This window comes from Thermobia domestica, chromosome 5 (assembly GCF_964235325.1).
Source record: "Thermobia domestica chromosome 5, izTheDome1.hap1.1, whole genome shotgun sequence".
Classification (NCBI taxonomy): domain Eukaryota; kingdom Metazoa; phylum Arthropoda; class Insecta; order Zygentoma; family Lepismatidae; genus Thermobia; species Thermobia domestica.
Window position 1 is genome coordinate 250,639,323 of NC_137458.1, and position 27,709 is coordinate 250,667,031.

Genomic DNA, 27,709 nt, shown 5'->3' on the forward strand with positions numbered 1-27,709 from the left:
TTACTAATATTATACATTTGATTAGAGATGAATGATGAAATTTGTATATTTTATACTTCCTTTTAAGTAGTTATATAAAGTCGATATTTGTTTAAATTTTTCAGTCACAGGTTGAAACTCGACGAATCACGAAAGTACTGTCGCCACAATGAGTAAGGTAAGGTGCAGAAGTAATATTATTTTCTAATATAACGTCTATGCAGTCTATATTTCTACTCAGAATGTTTAACATTTAAAAGTAGTTATATTTCATATATATCACAATGTAGAAGTACACTATATGTACTGATAGAAATGTATGTAGGGTCAAGGTGACTCAGAAGAGGAGTGATTACATCTGCAACGATGGCAGACTTTTACTGTGGAGTTCAGGAGTTTGCTGTGGACAACATTATGTTTGTGGATTTTCACGCATCAATTCTTTCATTAGCATGCAGTTTAACAGATGCGAACCAGGCCCGTAGCCAGCCTGAAAATGTAGAGGGGACCCGGTAGAAGTTAGGGGGGGCCCGATCCAAAAATATTAGTTCATCCCATATTATAGTTCATTTTCAAGCCTACCGTGAAAATTTTAGAGGGGGCCGGTAAAAATTTAGGGGAGGGCCCGGCCCCCCTACACCCCCTCTGGATACGGACCTGAAGCGAACCCAGAAATTTTTGTTTGGGCGATACCATAAATTGTGGACGATTCATTACTACAAGCCACTACGTCTATGTAGCATTGAGCAGTTGTTATTCTACGCCCAAATAAAAGATAAGTAATTTTTATCTACCGTTATCTACGTTCTTAGGAGAAAATGAAAAACGACATTTTTTTTTTACACTAAAAAGCATAAATGAAGTGTAAAATTAAATCTTTGTTAAAGGAGTACATTTTATTAGGACGGTGAACAAATGTCTGTCGAGGTTTGGGGATACTGTAATTCTAGACCTGGTAGAACACTTGCCCGTGCGTGTCTTCCTGGTTTCATAAGTTACCGTACCTGTCCTCTTTAGCCTAGTGATGAGTAAACGTGGGCTGTTAAAGATTTCATTTAGTTTCATTTAAGTACGCCTACTAGGAATTCATCGATCTCGTACATGTTGATACTCAATAAAAAGGATATTGTAGGTTGTAGATTCTCCAACATGGCGCCTGCGGAACATCCTGAACAAGTTACACAGACATAACAGAACTGACATTAATAGGGCTTGTTACCACTTCTTGTGGCCACCACTTCGGATAGACAACCGATCATATCAATGCTATATATCAATCTGGTGCACGCTTTCTCCCGTCCGCTGTAGATCTTGGCGCAGTTGAGAGATGGTCGTTGCATCAATGCTAAATGTCTGCCTGCGGTATGGTTTCCCTTGTTCTGTGTACGTCTTGTCATAACTGAACAATGGTCGTTGCCTGGAGCTGACTGACACTTAGATACTGCCCTATAACCCTTTCCAAAGATAAGAAAGAACTTTTTGAAAAACTCTCGTAGTTTTTCATCCGAAGATGGCCAAGATTGCTCATTATAATCCTATTAACTTAGTGATGTCTGATTAGTACATTGCTTCTTAACCTTATAACGCAATATTCACTCTTATAGATCCAGTAGCACTGTCTTTTAGGTACAGTAACTAGCAAGAAGGCCTCATCAATCTGAGTCAAAGCACTGAAAGTTATGTGTCTTGCAAAGAATTAAACTTACACGTTCAAGATCTGTAGGCACGCACGTTAACATCTTAACCAAAAAGGTCACCATATCAAACTTCCTTTCTTCCATTCCTCAACCCTATTCATGTCATCTTGCAGTTGTCATTAAATACCCCTTCTGGTCATTTTCAAAGAAAACGACTTATACAACATTATAAGTTTTTAGAGAAAATATTGATTTTTTTAAGTATATAAAGAAAGCTTTCTTTGCATTATTTTTATTTTGACTCTTTAGTAAAGTACTACATTTTTAGGTAGAGGAAGACAGTTCGAAATGTGGAGAATCTTATAAAAACCTTTTAAAATTGAGTTCGAATACGTTTAACCGTACGATCTCTAGGTGAGTGTTCTGTACACACATCGGGACGAATGAAAACAAAAAGTCATGTTGAGGCTATGAAACGCGTAAATCCGTTGAAATCAAGAACTTAATTATCTCCTTCACGATGACTATAATTTCCTTTTTCTTGTCATTATACGAAATTTATATTGCATTAATTTAATCCATATACTTATTAATTTTATCACTAAAAGTATACCTATCTCGTCCTCACTAACGGCTGTAAATTATGGACTTAATAATAAGAGAAGTATTATAATAATCCTGTTTGAGTGAATATCTTTAGTATCTATAATATATACATAGGGGTAAAAGTGGATCTGAAAAGGTAGAGGGACGCATGACGTCACGAAGCCCCCCGTGCCTATCTTTGCCCATTGTAATTTTTAAGAAAGGGGGGACGCCATGGATATTTTCTGAAAACAGGGGGACGGCGTCCCCCCGCGTTACCCCTCACTTTTACTCATATATATATATATATATATCGAAAGCGAGACCGGCAGTATGGAAAACCTACCTGCGAACATCAACTTTGCGTCTTAGGCCATAAACGTATACCAATCATCAAATTATGAGAATACACAAAAACACAAGTAGTCCCATATTTTGAACAACGTTTTGTTATTCAAACGATTGAATAAGTATCAGTCTCAGAACCTTACCAAATATGGTTACAGTAAATTATGTGTATACGAGGGGGACCATATACTTAGTGGTATAGCACTTACCTCTGGTGCGTAGGGTCCCTCGTTCAATCCCCAACCAAATACCGGTATATTTGTCGTGGACAACATAGTGTTCTTACATTTTCTCGAGGTACTCCCGTTTCCTTCCACATTATTATTGCACTGACTCTTCGATCATCATTTACTTGTCTTCATCATCCGTCTCCATTAACCAAGAGGGCAAATCTTGGACATTAAACTGAAAGACATACATGAGCTTATAGATGAAACAGCTATACTGAGCTATACCGTATACGTACAGTCACGAAAGAAAGTATTCTTTAATTGACAAATTTTATTTTCCTAATAACTCAACAATAAATTAACCTATTAGAGTACCGACTTTAGCAAGTTGTCAAGTTATAACTATTCTAAGGATAACAACAAAAAAGATTCAAATTAATTCATTTGTTCCTGAGTTATTGGATAAAGAAAATTTGTTAACTGTCAAATACTTTCTTTTCCGTGTGTACTTATAATAAGAGACGGTATGTAGTGTACACAAGCACTTACGTATCGTCATCCGCAAAAAAAAAAGTTCGCATATACTGTAACTTCCACATTTTCATTAATAACTCAGTTTTCTTAATATAATATCGCTTCTTTGTGCTTTCCTTAACAAAGCAGTGTAGTAATGAATAATTATTTATGATTTTTGTGAAAAAATAAAGCAAAATAAGAAAATTATAAGCAAAAAACTGTGATTGTTATGAAACTTTAGTCTGTCAGATAATTACGCGAAGAATATCCCGAGGGAAATTCACTCCATACAGTGCACAGGTATTACGAGCACTCACAAATACGTAAAATTGAAGGAACAGAAAATAATGTATTTTTGAGATGAACATACAATTCACACTTCACGTGAAGTTCCAATATGGGAAATCAATCAATATCTTCAGTTGAAATTACTGAAAAAAAAAAAAAAAAAAAACAGAAAATGGCTATTTAAAACTCCAAGTGTAAACCTGCGCTTGGAGCGAGTCTATTTCCAATATCAGAACTCGTTATTTCGTAACATGCCTGCGTGGCCAAGCGGGTTTAGCAATGCTGTTGAAATTCTAGAACCGAAGGGTGGCAGTTCGAGCCTGAGTGCGGAACGCTTTTTTTTTTCAATATAGTGAAATATTTTTTAAAATATAAATGTCTAGTTTGAAGTGCTTAAAAACACAAGACCAGATGAACAATCACTTTTCAAAGCTCAGTCACATTTATTCACTATGTTCATCAATTAGGCTATATACGAAGACACTAAAATGTGGAACGTTAACGATCCTTATTAACGTTAATACCACATCCGTTATAATGAGAACAGATTTGTGATCTGAATACCAACCTTAAACCATACGTCCAAAATGAAAATTATTCATGTTCTTGATACCTATTGCAACACTCAGTTGTAATATAGAGAGTGAGAGTACGAAAGAAAGAGATAAAATACTGTATACAGGGTGCGGAAAAATTCCCGGAACGGTCCAATATCTCGCGAAGTATAAATATCACCAAAACAAAAATAACACATGTTAAATAGTTTTAAAGAAGCTATCCAATGATAGAAAACACAATCACCTATCCCTACCTCCTTGGGAACTACGGGGGATAACTTTAAAATTTTAAATGGGAACCCCTATTTCTTATTTCATATGTGGATTCTCCAGAAAAAGTGATAGTGATTTGATCAAAAATTGAAAACAGTGTGTGCGAAGATGAAGTTACATGGAATACAATATCGATAATTGTTTTGCAAAGAAGCTTTATGAAGTAGTTCTTAGTAGTAGGGTTATTTACAACAAAAATAAGCCATTTTTGTCACCATTTGTATTTTCTTGCAAATTAATGAATATGGACAAATGCATTATTTTATGGAAGTTAAAATGTATGAATTCGTTATGTGGGTAAAAAAATCACATGAAAATTTTACTCTGCGTGGAAATCGAACTCATGACCTTTCATGCCGCAGTCCCGTACGCTAACCGCATGGCCCAGAGCTCGACACTGAGAGGCCACATTTTCATAAAGATTTGCCGCCTCCATTTTTTATGTGTCGATTCAAGTGCTATCCGTGAAGGCACTGTTTTCAATTTTGGGTCAAATCACTGTTACTTATTCTGAAGAATCCAAATGTGCAACAAAATATGGGGATTTCCATGTAAAATTTTAAAGTTACCCCCCGTGTGGGAATGGAGGGTTGCGTTTGGTATCATTGGATAGATTTTTCAAAACTGTTTAACACGTGTTATTTTTATTTTGCTGATCTGTATATTTCGCGAGATATTGGACTGTTCCGGGACTTTCCCCGCACCCTGTATAGGCTTGTATTTTTAATTAAAATAGTTAGTGTAAATCATAATCTGAATTTTTATAAAGTAAATGAAACAATCATATAGAAAATGTATACAGTTTAAAATTGAATTAAATTGCAATTCCAGAATCTGTAACATTATACATTTCTTATTTATTTACATCGAATGTTAACTTATTGTATAGTTTATAGCACGAGTATCAGCTGATATGTAACACAAAATTATCTATAAATTGAATTTAAATAGGAAATGATATAGTTGCTATAAGAACAAGTTTATGAAAATGAACTCTATAATAATGGTTGTATTTGAAACAGAGTTTGCGTAATGGAGTAAATATTTACACCGCCAGATTTGCAATACTGTGCTGTTTAAATTGTCAATCTCATCAATTTTACTTATTTCGCTTGAATGTTTATGGAATTTAGTATAGCATTATGAAACATTCAACAACTGATCTAGTAGTGAAACATATTTAATAAGATTACCGCACATTACGGTAGATTCCGAGATCGCTCCCAGCTTTGCGAGCACTTGATAATATCTTATTATTATTTCAGATAAAATATTATGTGGAAGAGCTAAATTAAATTAGAAAATGAAATGAAATATTTAACATCCCACTATTACGCCCTTTAGGCGGTAAGGTTCTAGATTGCTGGTCCTCACATAGAGGAGAATTTGGATTAGTAACCAGTTTGGTTCTTTTCTTTATCAAATCTCAATACACAATTCATATAGTAATGTCGAGCAAGCGATAGCGAGTGAAGGCAGGTTAACCAGGTTGATTGCTTTCTTCATCACCACTCATGTGGTATATGGACCAGTGTTCTAGAATCCTGCTATTTTAGGCTAAGGGAGAAGATAATTAAAGTAAGAAAATGATTTAAGAATTGGTGGAATGAGAAAGTGGAAGGAAAAGGAAATACTTTGAGAAAAGTCACGGACATAATGTTGTCCACCACAAGCTTACTTGAACGGAATAAAACCAGAGACCGCATGCACCAAAGGTAAGCGCTCTACCAGTGAACCATCGCGGCCCATAAATTAAATAAGAAAGATAAGTAGTAGGCATTTTATAATTGAATATTGTATGTAAGAAACTTATTGTCCATAAAGATTATTTCTCTTCAAGCTTTTTTAATTGATGTTGCAAATTGTCCGATGCTTTGCAATGCGGGTCAAAGGAATAAATGCAATTTTTCGGGATAGTATCGTCTGCCCCTTGCTGCTATTGATGGTATAAAAGTAGTGTTGAGTTGATTTTTAGTTTCTTGTTCCTTTTGTTATGTGAATATAGACTAGACCAAAATTTTTTACTGGTGTTCATTTCAGGATCACTCGGTAGCATGTTTTTAGTGGAGGAATGTTACGTGAATATATATTACACCAAGCCACAAATATTTTGGCAAAGATATACATTTTTATTACACAAATAGTTTCTGCTTTTCCTTTTACTGCAAATGTTTGTTTCTAATAGTGATTTTTATTCTTATTGTATCCGTTAATACACATTCAAGACTTTTTTAAAAAAATAAGTTGTTTAATAAGGCACTGAAAAGTGTTGGATTTTGTAACACTCTAACACTTAAAAACATAATACTGAGTGATCCTGAAATGGACACCAATAATTAATTTTGGTCTAGTCTATATTCACGTAACACTTTCAACAGCGAGGCTATATGAAACGTGGGCTTACTAATTAACGTGGAATAAAAATAAAAAAGTCTAGTGGCTAGCGCGAGTGTTTTTGGTTCTTGTAGTCTCGGGTTCGATTCCCGGTAAGGGTCGATTCAGGTTAAATTTTCAGGGGAGTTTATGGGAAAAACGTTAAAAATATAATTGCAAAAGTCTGATGCCAGTGTTTTGTAAGCTATTGACAAAATAATAGAAAGACAGGAAAGAAATTCTCTTGAGAACTGAAAGTGAACAATGTTTTCGTATTTATGCTTAATTTGCTACTAGCGTGACACAGTAAATTGAATATAATATAAATATTAGACACAAAATTCGCTACTTCACGGTTGATAACATGGTAAATGCTAGGTTTTGTTAAACATTAAACGTAACACCTCAATTTTATATCAATAAATAACTTAAATAAATAAATAACAAGACAGAACAATACTATTAACCTATATTTGCATAGTATATAAATTAAAAACACGTTGTTTATCATAACGAAAAATGGCTGAACCGTTTGAAATGAATTTTATTAACATAGTTAACACCTACCTCGGACTGGGTTGTTGTCACGCCATTTTTATTGAAATGCGTATCCAAACAGAAGAGAGGGGGTTAAAATGTATGCCAAAAATAGAATCTCTCACGTTTGTGAGATGAAATATGATACATAAATTCCTTATTTAAAACGAGTGTGCACGTGTCCGACCGTGTTTAGAAATTTCGGCACTAAATGGAGAAGAGGGGCAATTTGTATCGTTTTTGCTCAATATTTAAGAATGATGACATCGAGATTGTGTCTTGTCTTCACAGCAAAACGGATGAAGCACTTGAAATTATCTTTTAAATATACGGTATTTAGCATTTGGTCCAGTCGGATTCATTAACACATATGTCGTAAGAGGAACAGATGGATATAAACACCATATTTTAAAATATGTGAGCCCATCTTCCGTTGTCCTTAAAAATCCACTTTTGAGGGGGAAATGGGGCAAGTTCCAAATAAGGCGGTCAATATGTAAAAGTGACGTCGTGTTTGTCTGTCCGATCATCACGGGAAATCAAATCAGCCGTTTGAAATAAATATTTGAATACATTTAGTACGTGGAAGAAAATGGTTAGCTGACGTTCACTAGAAACTTGACAAAACTTCGATACAAATTAGAGGATAGTCAGCTATAACTAAATCTAATATTGTAGGTGGAAGTGAAAACGACGAACGAAGTAACAGCGGATTAAAATTTAGCATTAGAAGTCATTGAAAAACAGAATGTGATGCGCGAAAACGAGAAAAAAAGAAAAGGAAAAACGTAACGTTGCCGACGACAACACACTGGATGGTGCTTATTGAAGGACCCATAAACGCTATTCATTAGCTCATTCTTCACGGTTTGGATTGCAAGAAATAAAACTATTTCTTCGTGCTAATACGCCTCTCAAAACGAAATGTTATATTTCTGCAAAATTTGTTTTTCTCACATGACTGGATATTTTTTTAAAACATTCTATTGTGCTGAAGAAAACAAAACCATATGACAAGCTGTATTTGATCTGAAGACCCCATGATCTTTACTACATGTTGTTATTCATTACATCAGCGAGACGTTGTTTGCAATGACACTGATACATTGAGTGGTTTGTTCGAGAAAGTCGCTTGTCTCGATTTTGTTTACTCTTTAGGTTTTTCGTAGAATACATGAAAAAGAAATACATTTTTCGCTTAGATATCCAGGAATCCTGTTTTAAGTGATCAGAAAACAGCAATCTACTGGTGAAATGATATGGGGTAATGTGTAGCATTTTGTTTTCACGCCATCGATAGCAGCAAGGGGCACATGAATTACATAAAAAGGGAGTGTGTTGTTATGAACTACTAATATCTTTTTCAAAAAAATCTACGTGTTACTTCGTAGCTCAGGGGATAAGTGAGAGATTACAATACACAAGTTCGCACAAGATCGAGTCTTGTCCACTGCTATTATGTTTTTTTTTATTTTCATTGTTTAACGGTGAAAGTGACGTAGATATATTTTCATTGGCATTCAAAAAATAAAAGAATGGAAGGGAATACGTAGCCCTGAAAAGGGCTGTTTATATATAAGTGTCTAATAGGAGGTCCAATGACCTTCTACATCGATGACTGCCTGGAGCCTTCTGGGCATGCTTTCGGAAAGTCTGCAGAGAAAGCGTTCACTACGGGAGACTTCCTCCCAGCTGTTTTCAACGATTTCCCATAGTTGATTTTTTGTGGATGGAGGCGGGTTAGGCCAGTTCTCCTTCATCACCCTTTTGACCTCTGCCCATACTGTCTCAATTATATTCATATCGGCTCCACGCGGTGGCCAATCTAGGACCTCTAAATCAGCCTGCTGCGAGAGCCAATTCTGAACTAATTGACACATATGAACCGGAGACCTGTCGTGCTGAAACTGGATTACTCCATCGGGGTAGATAAAACGCACAGATGGAAACATAACATCCCGAAGGATATGTAAATATTGCTCACCTGTAAGACGCCCCTCTACCCTATGGACTGTGATGTCATGAAACCCCAAGCAGATACAGATACGCGTCCACAGTGACGTTTGTGGAAAACGTATCTGGGATCATGCCTGGAGCCTCTCGGACGATACACGACTACTTGGCCATTATTTGAGGAAGAAAATGTGCATTCGTCTGTGAAGACAACATGTCTCCAATCACGGTTCACATTTTCTTCCGCAAACTGAAGCCGTCGTCTTATATGCTCTTCCGAGAGGAATTCTTTCACCGCAGCACGACGGGCGTGAAGATTAGCTTCCCTAAGACGCCGTACAGCAGTATCTCGAGAGCCTGGAAAACTGATGCGTGCCGAAGTTGTCTGGCGGTCATGTTGGGATTAAGTCGCGCAGCAGCAACAAGCTGGGTATCCTGGTCAGGTGTTGTCACACGACGCCTACCACTACCTCGGCGCCGCATAGTTTCTCCAGTCTCTCGAAAACGCTTTATCCACTTCTGTGCTGTTCTTGGTAAAACTCCACACCTTTCAGCGGCTTGTGCAGCGCAATAGCCTTCTTGCACTAAAGCAAGAACACGCTCTTTTCTATTCTCAGCCATTTCTGACTTCTACCCTTTTCACGAGTTGCACATTGAATGAGCACCCCTTTTAGTTGAAGCTATTAAACGACATGCGCAGTTGGTTACTCCAAGAGCTAGTAAGATCGTAGTTTTTATTTACTAAGAGGCAGAAAACACGTTATTTCGATATACGTTGTTTGACTACAAGGGAGCACTTCACAACTGATTACTGAGTGATAAGATCTGTGGTATTCTGTTCAACTTTCCTTTAGGCAATTTTAAACGTAATAGGCAATATTTGTCTGACCTTGTCAGTGCCTGAGGCAGAAGACAAAATCAATGAAAATGTTTTCAACATAACATTTTCGATTTATGTTTATCTCCTATCCGTTTTTGTTACGATTGCCTCCTTTAGAAATATCAGCTCTCTTTTTTTGGCCCCTGTAAGGAAATGCTATTGCGGTTTTCCAACGTTCAATATTTTTGGCAAAATTAACACTTTCAAATAAAGCTAAACAAGCATATGTTTCACAGACAAAACAATATGTAAAGTTCTACTTTCCAGTTAGGCAATATTCCTTCAAAAAATTGCAACTATAGTTTGCATCTCAAGTAATAGGGTAAATGTGCCAGTAGTCGACCATTTAAGGAGATTTTCAACTTTTTTAAAGTATAAAAAAAATTATTTTTTACTAATAACTTTTACTGCATATGTAATTAGAAAGAACAGTGTTTAAATTTTACGTTTGTGTAGCTCACATAGGAAATCTTTTATACATAATTACACAGGAAAAAGAAAATACCAGAAACCCTGAAAAAAACAGTAGTCGGCCTATGAAAACCAAAGGTCAGCCATTACTTTAACCAGTACTCAGCCACACTATAGAATTGACTTTTTTAATGGAATTTTAGAGATCAATTCCTCAGTAGCAAATTAAGGGACAAATATATTGCACTCAGAGTTCCTACAAAGAAAAACTACGTGGAAAACAGGCCCGCAACTAGAGGGAGCTAGGGGGCCTGGCCCTCCTAAACTTTTCGTGGCCCCTCCAGACCTCAACACAAAAAACACAATTTAGATATGTGTAAGAGATTTTTAATGACTTGCCCCCCCTAACATATCTATGTCCCCCCAAACCTCTGTGGCTAGAAGCAGGCCTGGTGGAAAATATATTGCGATACAGGAAAAAAGACTTCTTGTATGATATTTACCATAAACTAAGAAAAATGTGCCTCGGCCTAGACTAGCCTATTTAAAACTAATATATAGGCCTATTTATATTTACATTTATATTTACATTGATATTTATATTTAGCTATGACATTAACCCTTTAATATGAAGTTCATTAAGCACATTCAGGACACATAAGCACTTGTTTAGCAGGTTCCTCGTACGATAATACACTGAGGCACGTGCATTTTAAGTGGTACCAGTGATCACAAAAGTGACACCCAATATATTTAAGTGTATCGTTCTCAATATCACTTATGAATTCTTCTTCAGGCCTTAGACGGCATTTCAACAACTTCTTGCGTCTCGTCTTTTTAACTACTAGTGCTACTTGGCTTGACAGTCCTTTTCTTTTTGTTTGACTTAAAATTTTTCCTTTCTTTTGTATTCTCTCCCTTTTTCATTTTAGACATTTCTCTTCTAGTTTTCTTTTCTTTTCATTCTTTACCATCTGATAATTTCTCCATGCTTGGGAGGATACTGCACTTTGAACTTTTTCTCTGGGCACATGTTTGGTAGTTTTGTTTTTGATTGGAGCTAGCCAGAAAAGATGCTAATCAAAGCCAGATGATATGGAAGTATTTTACGAAGGTTTTCTTTGAATTTCTCCTGAGATCATATGGAGTTATTTCTGGCTCTACTGACTGTAGAAACAGAAGCAGACCTTTCACCTTGCGTCGCTTCAGTACAAGATGCCATAACGGATATGTTGTTTTCCTGGTTTGAGTCAGATGTAACGTCTATTTCTGATATCGAAGATATATTTGTAGGCTCTAGACGGCCAATTGCTAAAATTTGGTATGTTCCAGGACTAAGATATCGAGCATTTCACTAGCAAGTATCTACTGATAGCAGATCGATCCTCTTCGGACAGAACAATAGCCTTATATGTGTTCATTAGTGTAGAATAAGAAGACTCTTTGGATAGAGTATCCTCAACGCACCTGATTGCAAAAACATCTGACACTGAGTCTATTCCAGTAGATGTCTTTGGACTGGTTGAAAGAAACGCTAAATCACGCGTTCTTAAACTGTTAGACATATTTTCCTCACGCTCATAGTGAGTTAGAATGTAAATATTTATGATTATTCTGTATTGTTTCGGCAATCAGGCAACTCTAGGAACAGAGCAGATAAGAACAGATAATAATAATAATAATAATAATAATAATAATAATAATAATAATAATAATAATAATAATAATAATAATAATAATAATAATAATAGTTGAAGAGGAATTGCAGCCTTGGAATTAAAAACGTGCAGAAACGCGACATTGTGCGGAGTAAATCAATTAGATATGGATAACCATTACTTCCTCATAGCTACCTTAGATTAAAAGACTAAGCTATGATCAGGGTCAAGGGCGTCGATCCTGCTAGGGCCGGGGGGCCCGGGCCCCCAAAGCTTATGTAGGGCGTATGCTTAGGGTAAAATAAATACTCATTACCTGTCCTTTTTAAATTTTAGAGAAATAATTCAGACCAGCCATAAATCCTTAACCTTTTTTCCCTCAGTTCTAGAAAAATACAAGAATTGAAATGGTTACAATACCAGACTGATATTAAAGTACGGGACAAAAATAAACGACCAACATCGTCATAAGTTTTAATGGCATTTTCGATCGTTTAATTTTGTCCCGTACTTTATAACTGTATTATACTTGTATGATGCAATTAGTGACATCATAACAGTTACTTTTTCATTAAATCGTTAGAAAAGTCTTCTACGTATTAGTTAAGTGTCTTAGTTGTATGTCATGTGTCATTTAAATTGAATGAATGATAAGTGGATGACTACTGGAGTATATGTGGGATGACTACTGGATTATGGTCCGCTGAAAGTAATGGGGGGCTGGCCATTGGAAATTGAAGTGAAGAGTCATTTCCAGTAGTCAGCCCCTAATGGCTGACTACCGGAAAACGTTATCAAAAATGCAACTTGTAGTCAGTCCCCCTTATTTCTACGCAACATCTTGTTTTGTATCATAAACCACGAATTTTTGATAAGCTACGATACATTCATGCATAGAAGAAAGCAATAACTCGTACTATTTTACAATAATATAATTTTAACTTAACTTTGAAGTAAAGCTTCTTCCTTATTTTTTTATTAACAAAATGCGCACTTTGCTCACTTGCATCAGCAGACCTCAAATGATAATTTTTCTTTCCTGCCACGAGGAGTCACACCAGGCCAGAACAAATGAGGTTGAATACTGGAGCTCTGATTTAAGTTGTAGTTGATTATTTGTTTGATAACAAGCTACTGTATGTTTATTTAATATGCTTTTTACTGAAAAATTGCTGACTACTGGAGACGGCTGACTTTAGGCACACTTACCCTCCTAACTAACTAACTAATTCTATGGCCTATGGAACCCGGAGGTTCAATGCCGCATTCACAAAAGCTCTCCACTGACTTCTATCCTTAGCTAACTGGATCCAGTTTCTACTTTGTATTCCTATTTCTGCGAGATCCATCTTAATATTGTCCTCCCATCTGCGCCTAGGTCTTCCTAATTATAAGCTCAAGTAATATGTAACATAATAATAACAATAATAATAATAATAATATCTTAGTATCAAACTTTAAGCGATTTTTATATGATGCATATATTCATGAAAATAGTCACTACTTGTTATGTACTCATTTGGTGTTCCCCTAGGGTTACTAGGAATTGAAATCAGGATCTCTGACTGTGCAGTCCAGTATGCTAACTGTATGACCACAGAGCACGGATCTGACAAAAAACATTTTCATAACGTTTTGCTACCCCTCCTTTTCCGGTATCGATTAAAGTGCCATCCGTGAAGGAATTGTTTTCAATTCTGGGTGAAATCAGTCACTTTTTTCTGGAGAATCGAAATGTCCAATAAGAAATGGGGGTCCCACTTTAAAATTTTAAAGTTATCCCTACCGCCAAAGGGAATGGGGATAGCGGATTTTGTTTGGTATAATTGAACTATACATATAAAGCAGAAACATATATTCTCATTTTGGGCGTGTGTTTTCAATTTGATATTAACTTAGAAATCTATTTGAACTTTGGTAGTGCTAGCATTTCCATAGCGTCATCTTCGTATACAAACAGATGATGAATAAAAGTGACAGAGGTTTGAAAGCTGACAGTTTATCTGATTTTGTTTTTATAACCAATTCAAAGGTTAAAAATGTAACGTTGTATTTAGAAAAAATAAAATATCCTTATATTGAAAGAAAACCGGACTGGGAACCGAACCGTCAATCATGACTGTAATTTCAAGCGCCTCGCTAAACCCACTTATTTTCTTCTTAATTTACGTCGCGAAAGGCGGCCCCGAAGTTCACTTACCAAAGTCTACTTTCCCCTTATCAGTACTTTCTATATATTTCCTACTCGGTTATACACGTTTTACAGTAACCTTGAATGATAGGGACACAAACACAGACACGTCGAGAACATTAAAAATTCCAAAATTCTCCCACCGGGCATCAAACCCGGTACCCCGTACACCACAGACACACATGCTAGCCACTAGACCACACAGCCAAGTTATAAAGCCAGCGCGTTTTAATAATTCTACTGGAAATGCACGAGATATGCACTTGTAATACATTGAGTGATTTATTCGAGAGAGGCAAAGCACTTTACTTTGAATTCATTTCTTGGTTTCCTTTCTACTGTGTTTATTCTTTGTATTTTCGTACACTACTTTGAAAAGCAAATACATTTTTCGCTACGGTGTCCAGAAATACTATTTTAACTGATCATAAAACAGAAATCTTTCGGTGAAATAATATGGGGTAATGTGTGCTATTTTAGTTTCATACCGAGTTCCTTCGTAGCTAAGCGGTTAGCATACGCACCTTTGACGTAAGAGACCCGGTTCGATTCCCGGTGTGAGCTCATGTGGTTCGGATTTCACGCTAATCAGTAGGTAAACGTCTCATATAGCCTCGATGCTGAAAGGGATGTTAAAATCAACTCAACATTATTTTATACCATCAATTGAAGCAAAAGGTAGACGATAGTATCCTGTTAAAAACATGCATTTATTTCTTTGGCACATATTACAAAGCATCGGACTATTTGCGACACTTCAAGAAAAAGATGCTTTATGAATATTAAGTCGCTTCAAGCGTTCAAATCGCTTTGTAAAAATCCAGATTATGAATTGCAATAACTTTTTACGTTGTAATTAAAATTACAGCATATATTGTTTTCTATTTCTCTCACATACTTTCTCTCTCTCTCTTTCTTTCTCTATATATACACACCTGTATATTACAATAGGTATCAGAACATGAATAATTTTCATTTTGGACGTGTGATTTAAGGTTGGTATTCAAATCAGAAAGTTGTTCCCATTATAACAATGTTAACGTTCCTCATTTTAGCGTCTTCGTATATAAATGATGACAGGGTGAACAAATGTAACAGGCTTTGAAACGTGATAGTTCATCTGATTTTTTTTTCAAGCACTTCAAAGCAGAACTTTATATTTAAAGAAATGTTTCCATATGTTGAAAAAAACCAAAACCGCCGGAAGGCAGATTCGAACTGCCGCCCTCTGATGCTAGACTTTCAAGAACACTACTAAACACGCTTGACCACCGAGACAATTCATGAAAGAATATGCTGTAATAATGCTCATATATCGCTCCAAGCGCACGTTCACACCTGAAGTTTTAAATAGTCATTTTCTCCCTATATCAGTAATTTCAACTGAAGATATTGACTGATTTTGCATATTGGAACTGTGCATGAAGTGTGAATTGCATATTAAACGCAGAAATACGTAGTTGACTCTTCAGCTCATGTTTCTGTTCAATAGCTTCACATGTTAGTGAGTGTTTCCTAATACCTGTGTCATTTTCCCTCTTTTTTCCAAAGGGATATTCTTCGTGTAATTATTTGACACACTAATGTTTCATAAGATTAAAGGTTTTTTGCTTATAATTTTCTTATTTTGCTTTATTTTTTCTCTAAAATAATAAATAATTATGCATTATTACACTGCTTTGTTAAGGAAAGCACAAAGAAGCGATAATATAGTCAGAAAAGCAAGTTATTAATGAAAATGTGGAAGTTACAGTATATGCGAACTTTTTTTTGCGGATGAGGATACCTAACCATGAGCTCCGTCGTGGCAAAGCGCTTAACGTACGCGTCCCAGGCATGGGAGACACGCTGAAGCTCATATGGTTCAGATCCCAAGTTAAGCTGTAACTTCACGTCTCATATAGCCTCGTTGCTGAAAGGGACGCTAAACTCAAGACCAAACCAAACCACAATTACCTAACCCTGAGGTATTACATTCTATGCTGAAATTAAAACAATCATTTAGCGGATTCAGAAGGTCGTTTGCGAAGGGCGGATAACCTCGTGAGTTTTGAACGTAAGCTCGAGATGTGGAATACAAGTATTACATCAAAACAGAGTAAAAAAAGTGCAATAAATTATTAACAAAAATACGCATAAATAAAGAACAATATTAATTTCCCACTAATAATGACGTAATTGAACACTTAATTGAAATATAAAGGTCAATAGCACGACATTTAGTATTCGAATTGAACTCAGAAAGCCCTTAACCGGTTTTCGTTCATTTCTGTTTATATTAGGATATGATTCTGAACAATAGAAAGAAATAATACGCAAATTTAGCTTTTAAAGAAGTAGGGAAATAACATTACGCGCGTTCTCCTCATTTCGGTAATGTAGCACATGAATGTTTTATCGACTACCAACTAGGGGCAAAAGTGAGGGAGAACGCGAGATGACGTCGTCCCCGCACTTCCAAAAATATCTATGGGCGGAGATAGACATAGGTGCGTCAAGCGTCCCCTATATTTTCAGATCCACTTTTATCCCTGCTACCAACTACTGTATACAGCAGGAGGTCGGAATAAGTGGGAAATGGTAGTGAGAAGAACAAATGAAGACGAGAACTGGGGTGAAAAATGTAAGTGGATTTAGGATGTACCCTATATATATACCATGAAAGGGTGCTGATAAAGATTGAAAAAAATTGAGGTAGGAAGCTGAAACTCGCATACTATTCCACATATTCTCCTAGTACGTCATTGCTTTTGCGATATCTGTCCTGCAACTTTTTAAGTCCCTGTAAATAGAAGTCTTTTATCTGCTGCTGTAACCACCCATCTGTAGCATTAGTTGAAGCTTGAAAACAGTGACCTTTGAGATGTTTTTTGAGATTCGGGAACAGATGATAACCAGATGGAGCTAAGTCAGACGAATAAGGAGGATGAACACTTGAAATCCTAGGGTGACTAACGCGTCCTGTGTTTCAGATGCCGTGTGTGAGGAGGCATTGTCGTGCAAAAGCAGAACACCTTTGGAGATCTTACCTTCATATTTTCATATTTGTCCTTCATATTTTCGCGCAACTTCCTCAAGAGACCACAGTAATATGCTGCATTAATCGTTGCACCTACTGGAAGATAGTCCACCAGCAGAACCCCTTCCTTATCCGAAAAGTTTGTTGCCATTTGTCTCTGTGCAGACCTCTGCACACGGCACTTCATTGGCCAGAGAGAAAAACTGTGCCTCCATATCTTAGAGTGATTTTAGTCTCGGGATCATAATAATAGAGCCGTGTCTCATCAGCAGTTACGTGTTTCCCCCCAAGAAACAACCTCACTTCTTGCAAAATGTTCCAAAACTGTCCGCGAAAGTTCTCACTGTTTCCTGCTTTTGTTCCTTCGTCAAAAGTTTGGGGATCAACTTTGCTGCAACCTTTCTTATATCCAGATCATTTAGAATAATGGTATCAACTCTTTCACGTGATATGACCAAACACGAAGCAATCCTTTTGGCTGATATTCGATTATCTTCCATTATCATGTCCTGGATGGGTTGCACATTTTTGGAAACAGACACAGTAGCAGACCTGCCACTGGGTCTCGCATTTTCAACATCAAAATGGCACCCACACTGCGTTTGACAGTTGCATATGATGGCCCACGGCTCTCCAAAGTGTTTCATTTCATCGTAGATCTACGTCGCACCTTAACCTTGGAGGAAGAGAAACTTCATGACGGTCCTAAACTCCTCTGGACTGAAGCTTGCTGGAGGTGCTGTCGTGTTCACTTCTGAAATGAAAAAGAAAAGGATGTTACTATCATAGAACATTGCATTTTGCAACATAGTCTATACAGATCCTGCCCTATATGCCCTGCTGATTTCAGCTTCCTAGCTCAATTTTATCTTGGTAAGCCTCAAGCTTTATCAATACCCCTCGTATATATATGTTTTTGATTTTCTTTATTTTGTTCAGCATATTTGTATGTCAATACTTTTACGCCAAGTGGGCTTTATAGTGGACAAAAATCGTGCGTGAAATTCTTTGAGCCGGATTCTTTCCACTTTCTTCATTTCAACATTTTCATTTATCACCATCATTATCATTTCTTCCCTTTTAGCCTCGGTGGATAGTCCTGGGACGTAAACTAAAAAAAAAACGGCTTATTGTCAGATACATGAAAGAATATTGAACAAATTTAAAAAAAATATTAAAGAAACAACTGAAATAACGGAGGTTTAGAGGTATGTAATGCAGAAAAAATTGTTCGATTGTTACAGTGTAAAATGGACTTGGATATATATCTGAAACATTTATTAATAAATAAATAAATAACTACATATTAGAAACGAATTTCAAAATAAAGCCTACATACATATAGAAGTGTAAGTGATAAGCACCAATGCTCAAAAAGCTTATGACAAACTGGAAATTACCAATTAGAATCGCTGCCAAGAGGATGTGCCAAGGGGCATCGTAATATATAATACGTTGATAAATCCTGGTTGGTAAAAAATAGTTACAACGGAAAACTTTTACATGGAACACAAAACTTGAACTCTCCTTTACGAAATGTGAACTCAACTTTTATATACCTCTGTCCTTGGAGGAACTATAATTCGTAAAATGAAATCATTCAAATTCGTACTCTTGCCCCTATATGTGGGGCAAGAGTACGAAATCAAAGGGGCAAGAGTACGCACCCAAAAAAGTATTAACAATTATCACAGATGAAGGTGCCTACTCCTTCATATGATGTGCATTGTTCATGCCATCATTCATGGCATCTTGCGCACTTGATCCAGTCTTCTATTGGTAAATCACTGTAGATGATATTGCATAATGAACACTCGTATACTACTTCCTCACTGACCTGAGGAGTTACCTTCGGTTGTAGCTTTCTTGGTGCAAGTTGATGTTTGCCTTTGCTCTTTGGAGAGCGCCGTTTCAGAAGTAAGTTCTGCTTGAAAGGAGAGGATGTCAGAATCTCTGATTGACCTCGAGAAGATCAAGATTTTTGGTTGTGGGCTTGGGACAGTCGGAGGAGGACTGACAACCACCAAAGGAGTGCAAGATGTGGACGGTCTACATAGGCCCCTGCTTACCTCCAGTGAAGATCCAGTTTTATTGGTTGGAGGTTTGGTAACAGATGAACGAGCAGCCGGCAGAGGAGTGTTTGATGTGGATAATCTGCATGAGCTCCTGCTTGCTTCTAGTGATTATCCAGCGTTACTGGTTGAAGGTTTGGTAACATATGAATGAGAACGAGCAACCGGCTGAAGAGTGTTCGAAGTGGACAGTGCGCATGAGCTCTTGCTTGTTTCTAGTGAGGATCTAGCGTTAGTGTTTGAAGGTTTGGTAACAGATGGAGGAGGACGAGCAACCGGCTGAAGAGTGTTCGAAGTGGACAGTCCGCATGAGCTCTTGTTTGTTTCTAGTGAGGATCTAGCGTTACTATTTGAAGGTTTGGTAAAAGATGGAGGAGGACGAGCGACTGGCAAAGGAGTGCTTGATCTGGATGCGCCGCATGGGCCCCTTTTTACTTCCAGTGAATCATCCGATGAACGATTTTGGGCTCTATTCAGGTCTGATGCTGGATTTGTTTCTTCAGGAATGCTTCCATCTTCAGAGCTGGCTTCTGCATTTAAGTCTACCACATCCACAATAGAGGGAAGAAAATCTTCTTCAGTGAACACATCTGGATTCAGTAGGACAACTCCAGATTCTTGAAGGCTGGATACCAAAGGTTGCAGCTTTTGTAGTAAGCCTCAGTAAGCAAACTCGCAACTTGGAATTAGGCGGGATGGATGATTCCTCATCCATTTATCACACACTGTTGAATACCAGGATTTCAGCGCGTGATAACAGGAGCGATCTAATGGTTTCAAATTATGGCTGGTATGGGGTGATAAACTCAACATCATTATCCCATTTTGCCTGCAGAAATCAATCGCCTCGATTGAAATGTGAGAGGTCTGATTGTCAACAAGTAACAATACCGTTTTCGTAACCGAATTTGATCGCATATATCGGGATAAATAATATAACCATTCTACGAAAAGTTGAGTTTTTGAACCAGAATCAGAGATCATTCCCACAGAACCCGGCGGCGAGCCATCGAATAATTCTTGTTTCATTCATTTTCTGGGAAATATCTGGGGAATAAAGGAACCAAATGCACTCACCAGGAAACAGCTGTTATGTTAACTCCAAAATCACAGTTTTATTCACAACTGATTTTTATAAGGAACCGTATTTATGCCAGTTTCGTACATGTTGTAGATATCCCGTAGAGAAAAACCGTTTTCTCTTGCAAGATCTTTTAGACAATTAAAAAGGCGATCAACTTGTGGCTTGCTAAAACCACGAGCTCTCCCCAGACCAGTCTTTGAAGGCTGTCGCAAAACAATAGTCATATGTCTACGACAGAAAGACTGTCCAATCTCTTCCTGCCATTCGATTCGCATGGCTAAAGGATATGGGGCAACTAGTTACGTTCAGCAAAATTGTATGCCATTCTTCTTAGATCTTTTAAAGTTAAGTCATACAAGAATTGATCCAGTAATGTGATATGTTCCACTAATTCGTTCTCCATTTCTTCGGTAAATAGGCCTACTGGCTTTATTGTACCTAAAGACGTTGCAGATTCTCATTTAAAAAAAAATCCTTAATTCTCCTTAAATCAGTAATGGGAATGCATAGGATACAAAAAAAATCAGATATTATTTACACCCTTTATAAAATATATTTCCAAATTTGGCTTATTCCATCAGTTACAGAATGCTTGTCATCTACGAGGGTAACTTGAAAACTTCTCGATTATCTTTGATGAAGCTACATATTGTCAAATGTTAGGTTAGGTTAGCTTCATATATCTTTATAGGATCCCATACCAATCATTGGACTGATACCGTCTTATGCAGAGTCATTTTTACGTATGATTACTAAAGGACTGACTACTACAGAAAACATATGGTAGTCGAACTTTTTAGTATGGCACTAATCACGCGTCAGAATGACTGCATAAGGCCCACTGAAATTTATTACTGAAAACTACTGACATTTAAGATAAAAGAGGACAAAGCGTAGCATTTCTGAAACCTGAATAAAATAAGCAAGCGTAATGTTATTCAATAACTGCAGATTTAACTATCTCACACGTTTATCTGTTTCGAAAACTCAAACACCACCTTAGATATTTTATGTAAGGAGTGGTATTTAGAATAACAATTTATCCCTCAGACATCAGAAAATATCAGGATTCTTCAGAATTCTTAACGTTAGAGGCTACATATGGGAACCAGTATTCGTAAAGTTTGCCGTCACTCTCTATTACAACGGAATTTACATTCTTTTTTGATTGTTAGATCTAAATCAAATTGGATTCTTTTTCATAGGACAGAAGGGGCAAGAGTACGCACGCGTACCCTTGCCCCGTAGGTATCTGCGTACCCTTGCCCCCTCACTACACAATTGACTTTCTCGTGATGTTGTACAGCCAACTGTTGGAAGAAAGGCAATTTACTCCATCCTGTCAAACAATGGATATGTTAGAAACTAACGCTTTATATTACTTTGAAATCGTTAAAAAATTGTGTAAGTTATTCATTAATTACTTATGTCCCAATATTATATCAAACTATTAGAAAAACATAAATAATTACCTAGATAGCTTGTAGTTTGCCGCAGCTCACTCATACTTGTTTAGGTTTTAGACGCCATTAACATCAAACTCCGCGTGAAGCATTATTGCCATACGCGAATATATTCACTTGTTTTTAGGGAATCGTATCCTTACCCCCACGTACTCTTGCCCCCCCTCTACTCTACATGGTTGCTTAAAACTCTAGAAATTCAAAGACTGAATTATGTGCTATGATATTTATTAAATTATTATTGTTTGTAAGCAGGGCATGTGTCTGTATGTATTGGAAACCAACTATAAAAAGGTAAAAGCAATATTTGGGGGAGGGCAGTTGTCCCCTTCACCCTTTCCGTGGATCCGCCACTGTAAAAGACATGTTATATTGTTTGAAATATATCAAGAGCATTCTGTTTAATTTATTTACACTTTTCGTTATTTTTCAAGGCCTGCCTACGAAGGAAGAAACTTTAACAAAAATCGGAGATAAAAAATGAAATGAAATCTTTGAGTTTTACGTCCCACGATTATGCCGGCTAGGCTAAAGGAGACGGTGATGATGAGAAATGAATGAAATAATGGAATGAATAAAGTGAGAGGAAACGGGAGAATCCCGATGAAACCAACGCACACGGTGTTTGTCCACCAGGAAGTTCGCTTGGCGCAGAGTAAAAAATTATTGTGTTTAATTCAACTCAAATTTAACACAGAGATGGTTCCAGCGTGACTACCACTATGCGGTGTTAATTCAACACAGACCTCGCGGTGTTAGTGTTTAACATAGGCGGTGTGTTACGTTTTTAACACACATCCGGTGTTGAGTGGTGTTAGATTCGGATCTGTGTTAGTATTTTCGGTGTTGATTAGACACCATGTCAGGGTCGGTAGTGTGGGGAAAAGTGTTGAATGTTACTTGTGGTGGTGTTGCACCAACACGAAGAAAGTAACAGTGTGTAGTGTGTTAATCATTTTGTGTTAATATTACACAATGTCAAGTATTAATATAACACAGTCCCTGTGTTATTTTAACATCATATTCTTATTATTTCAACACACAATCTGTGTGATAATTCAAGGTCAAAGATGTATAAGTAACATCGTTTTGGTGTTAATTCAAGACTCCCGTGTGTTAAAATTCAAGGTCAGACCACCAGATTAACACCGTTTTTGGTTTTAGTTCGACTCCAGTTCTGTGTTACTACGACACCTATTTCGGTGTTGAAATAACTCCATGTGAGGTGTTGATGGAACCATTTTTCTGTGTTAGAAAAGCTTGTGGTGTGCATGCTTACGAGTACCGAAGATTCTACTTTTAAAATAAGAACAGTAAACTACAGAACACTTCATTTAGAAAATCTTATAGGCTTTTTTGTCGTCTTCCCCAACACTTATTGTGAATTATTTCTTTATGGTTTGAAACACAATCTTCACCAACAACTTGTTTAAGAATGATAGGAAACTCTTACCTATATTCTTATAGTATGTTTGCCTCTTTATTGAGTTTCTACTGGTTCTCCGCCATTTTTTAAAACACAGTCCCCGATATTGACTGGTGAGCTCTAGTGCAGTGCAGAACTGGCACAGTAATATGGGTGTTGTTTCTCGCTGTTGACATATTTCTTCAGAAACATTATGTAAAACAATTGAGAACACATCACGTGATTCGGACGTTGAAATTTTGCGAATACCTGGATTTGTTTAAGTATTTCTTTCTTCTGTATTTGACTGCAGTTCCAGTACATAAGCCTTTATAATTAGATGCCCATCATATTTGGCAATCATGCAGAAAACAACACCGAAGATTCTACACTTGTGTTAATTCAGCACACAGCTTGTGTGTCATTTCAACTACCGGCATTTGACACACAACTCCAAATGGAGAGTGAGTTGTTCTAAGCACTTGCTTTATTATATTTTAACACGTGTTAACACATAGGCAAGTCGTTGAAATAACACAACGATTTTTTACAGTGCGGGAACAGGGATAGAACCCATAAGATCGGAGATAATATATTTCAAAAATTATGAATAATACTTAGGCTTTTGTAAACTGAAATATTAATTGAATTATAGCTGATGCTATAGCAACTGTATTGACAAAACGTAACCTATATTTTTTTTTAAAAAAAAATAAGATTTCTTATTTTTTGGTTTGGGGAGATGATGGCAATATCCTAAACTGTTGAGCCATTCCAGATAAATTAATTTAGTAATTCGTGTTCTTCAATAATTATGTGTAAAATACCAATAAACAATAGGAGAGATATGTACCTTTTGACTTCCCATTATATGTCTGTGAAAAATAAAAAGTAATTAACACATTGACCTCTCTCGACAAAAACGTACATTGATCCCCACGAAGCATAAGTGCTTAAGATGTATATTTATGTGGCTAATTTTAAAATTCTAAATAGAATTCCATGTGACTACTATTAGTGTTCCATGACTTTAGCAATTGATTTTTCAATTTTTTTTCTTTTTACTTTTCAAATAAAACACATTTGAAATACAAAAGGGGCATCTAACTCAGTGTTCTCTGAAATGTTTATGCATTAGTTTTTTTTTTTTTTTTAATTTTAGCTCATCTAAGTATCTCAATGGATACCTCCCAACAGTATACATAAACATTTGAATCTTCCATTACTTACATTCTTATTTAGGAATGCGCACGAGACTAGATTTGAGACTGTCTCATCTCGAATATGTGCTGTAAAAATTATGTCTCGACTCGAAAAAGGTAGGGTACAGCGGGGTAATTTGAATAATTTCAGACATTTTTTCATATATCTCAGAAACTGTGAGTGGTATTCAGATACAAAATTATGAACATAAACTTTGAACATTACTATTACTTAACAATTTTTCTTAAGGTAGTAACTTCGATACATGATTGTGAAATTTGGGTATTCAATTTCCCCTTCGAAATTTCGAAAAACGTAAATGGAAGGGGCAATTTGGATAACGAGTGGGGTAATATGAATAACCAACAAAATAAGCAAGTCCTAAATAAGGAAAATATATGTACCTAGAGATAATGTACAAACTATTTAATAGCTAGATCGAAAACTCTACGGTAGTTGAAATATGCTAATTTTAAATGAAAAAAAATACAATAATTCCAAATATGCATCACCTGTAGCTATCTTTTTGAATGTACACTAAAACTATTTCTTAGGAACACTGTCTAAGGCAAAGAGCCGTAGGTTAATTCATCTTCCATCGTTCGTATTTAACGACAGCGACCACAAATAAACTGTTTTCGATCTTCTGCACCGACACAGACCTCATGGAACCATGCCTTATACGCTGGCAACGAATCCAGTCTCCCATTCTAGCAGAACATTCTGAATAGTAATTAAGAAGGCGAAAACGGCAAGTCTATGTTTGATCTTCATTGACAGACATCTTTAGACTTAGGCCTATTTCTTCGTCACTGGAAGAGGTGAAGGTTATCAGTTTCTTTCGAGCATTCATTTGTTTTTTCTTGGCAGGTTCTGCATTAGCACCTCTTCTTTCTTGTAATGTTCTTGGATTTTGTTGCACCTGATGATTTCGTGTTTCCTTGGCGCTGTTCTACTTTCATTGCCTGAATACTTTCAGGGGAAGTCGAGTGGCTGTGACACATGCTGTGACTATGATGTGATTATGCTGTGACACAACGTCTCTTCTGCACACAATTTTTTTCTGGGCTGGGAAGCACTTGTTGTATGGGTTCATCTATAGGCTTCGTTGAGACGTTTTGAGAGCCATGATCGGAAGAAGGCGCGTTAAGATCTCATATTCATATTGTAAATACGGCTAGGATGGTTATGGAGGTCATATTTGTACCAAGGCATAAACAAATATAAAAAATAGTAGACTTATAGTTCTAATTAAACTAGTATTCAAATTGCCCCGTTTTGAATTATCCAAATTGCCCCGCAGTCGACGATTATTCCATTCAGAACGTAGTATGAAAACTGCTTACTACTTGGCTTCAGCGTACAGTATATCAACGTACCATATTCCACTGATACAATTATTATCCACAGCGGTTTCATTTTATCCAGTTAATAATAAGGAAAGCTTGATGAGACAACGTTGAAAATTATAACGACATAAAAATAGACATATTCGTAGTTACCTTGCAGCAAGCAAAAAATCGTGTATTCCTTCAGAACCGCAGGAATGGTTTGTATTTCTGAAAGCGACTTCTGCAAACCACCACCTACAAATGTACCTCAGGTTCACTAAGATGGCGAGCCGCGTTTTCACTCCAGGTAGTACAATGCTTAATATTATTCAATTTTCCCGCCTATTTGAATTACCCCGCTCTACCCTATATTTTTTTAGTGGAAGAGCTGTGTCTCGACTCGAATTTTGTCAGGAAAATTCTGTCTCGACTCGTCTCGTGCGCATCCATATTTTTATTTATTTTTTAAAGCTTTTGGGCTTGTAAGTAAGTAACAAAATATAAGGCAGAAGCTCTTTTTTTTTTTTTTTTAACATAATCGTATACTAACTAACTCTATCGCCTATGAAACCCGAAGGTTCAATGCCACGTTCACAAAAGATCTCCACTGACATCTATCCTTAGCCAATTGGATCTAGTTTCTGTTTTCTGCTATTACCATTTCTGCTAGATCCATCCTAATATTATCCTCCCATTTGACCCTAGGTTTTCCTAATAGTCGTTTTCAGATTGGACTTCCAGTTAAAACTTTGAAAGCTTTCCTACTTTGTTCCATTCTGGCTACATGACCTACCCACGTAAGCCTTCTAGACATGATGATCCTAACAATGTTTGGTAAACGAAATAAATTATGCAGTTCTTCGTTATGAAGTTTCTGCGATTCCCTATTCCCGTTCGTCTTGGGTCCAAATATTCATCTTCAGGATTTTGTTCTCAAATACTTTCAGTCTACGTTCTTCTCTCAGAGTAAGCGACCATGTTTCGCAACCATATAGAACAACAGGCATGATTATGATTATCATTTTATATACTTTAAGCTTCAAATTCCTCGACATAATTCGCGACGACAAAAGATTTTTAACTGAATAATAACACGAATTCCCTGCTTTTATTTGACATTTAATTTCTTTGTGAATATTGCTTTGGTATGTTAATATTGATCGTAGGTATTTGAAAATGTCTTCTTTATTGAAAGTATTGCTTACAGCAATTTCACCGTATACTACAGCAATATAAGTGATTAAGAACAATTTAAGCTTTCAGTGTAATAAAAACAAGCATTGACTGTTTACATAATTACATTTCTTTCTTTCTTTCAGATAACTTTATACTTCATGGTACTGGCCTTCGTGGGAATAACATCAGCAAAGCATCTGAAACGAGATATACCTTATTTAGATACAATGGTTATGGAGCAACCGTATGATGTATTGATGCCCGTGCAACAAGCTGAAGTGGTACTCCCGGAACCAGAGCCCGAATTGGTGGTACCCGTGAACACTGAAGTTGAAATATCAGCAGGACAAATTGACGTGCTGAATCCCGGGGTTGATGATGTAGTCATTTATTAAAAGCATGCAGACAAACTACGCCTAAATTTATCACTTCACTTCAGTAATGTGAATGATTAAATTTAGAGCTAACATTCTGTATCCGCTGAATAAATGAATGAACAAATACTAATTAAATTTTCTCGAACAATTCTATTTTCCTTTTAGATTTATTTTTTCATATAACTTTAAAACAAATAGCAATATAATAAAGTAAGGAAACAAC

General features: G+C 36.5%; 1 long non-coding RNA gene across 1 annotated transcript; it reads left to right on the forward strand.

Annotated features, from left to right (window-relative positions):
* Positions 1-27,621, forward strand: LOC145686537 (uncharacterized). Its single transcript, XR_014131617.1, has 2 exons — positions 1-157; positions 27,253-27,621. It is a non-coding gene; the product is annotated as an uncharacterized LOC145686537 (long non-coding RNA).
* The last annotated feature ends 88 nt before the right edge of the window (positions 27,622-27,709 follow it).